Source organism: Sapajus apella, unplaced genomic scaffold (assembly GCF_009761245.1).
Source record: "Sapajus apella isolate SASKATOON/1434 unplaced genomic scaffold, GSC_monkey_1.0 scaffold66, whole genome shotgun sequence".
NCBI lineage: Eukaryota > Metazoa > Chordata > Mammalia > Primates > Cebidae > Sapajus > Sapajus apella.
Window position 1 is genome coordinate 16,253 of NW_022437006.1, and position 826 is coordinate 17,078.

Here is an 826-nt window from a genome sequence, read left to right on the forward strand (position 1 = left end):
TCAAACTAAAGTCGGGAGTGCTTTTCTCCCAGATGACGCTCATCATCCAGCCTCCTGCTCACAAGGTTTGTATTCCACAACCTCCACCTGCGCCTTTCCACCAACATCCACACATACCGCTTATTTTGTGCTCTAGGCAAATGAAATAGCCAGTTCACTTATATTTCTGCCTTTGGATCATAAATCAAAGATACTAGCTGTAGAACAAATTAGCTGATGTCAAAACATCCCTTTTCCCACGTCATTCACTTTACACTCTTCATTCAGAGTTAAATGGCATAGAACTCAGATTTTCAAAGCCAGTTGATTTAATCTGGGACACGTAAGAATAGGATCAAATAAGTGAAGTAAATGATTCAAATGCAATGATTTCTGTTGTTTTTCCTAAAATTCTCCTATGGCCTAATTTTCAGAAGCTATTTTAGGATAAAAAAGAATGATACTTACCTGGCAGGGGAGATACCATGATCACAAAGGTGGTTTTCCCAGGGCGAATCTTCTCCATTGCACTCCAGATGTGCTGACCCCTGTGATTTCCCCAAATGTGGGAAACTCGACTGCATAATTTGTGGTAGTGGGGGACTGCGTTTTCGCTTTCCCCTGAGGAAAAAAAAAAAAAAAAAAAGAACCAAAAAAAGGTTCTACTAAAAACATTAAGTGAGAGATTGGTAATTTGGTCAGAGTTTCTTTTTTAAAAAATAAAATAATATTGAGTCAAAGAAGAAAACAAATATAACATCAAACTATGCAAAATAATGAAAATTGGCTGAGGGCAGTGGCTCATTTTGGGAGGCTGAGGCAGGGGCATCACCTGAGCTCAGAAGTT

The 826-nt window shown here is 38.9% G+C and overlaps 1 non-coding gene across 1 annotated transcript; it reads left to right on the top strand.

Annotated features, from left to right (window-relative positions):
• Positions 1-439: 439 nt before the first annotated feature.
• LOC116530448 lies at positions 440-603 on the top strand. The gene has a single exon (XR_004260006.1). It is a non-coding gene; the product is annotated as a U1 spliceosomal RNA (small nuclear RNA).
• The last annotated feature ends 223 nt before the right edge of the window (positions 604-826 follow it).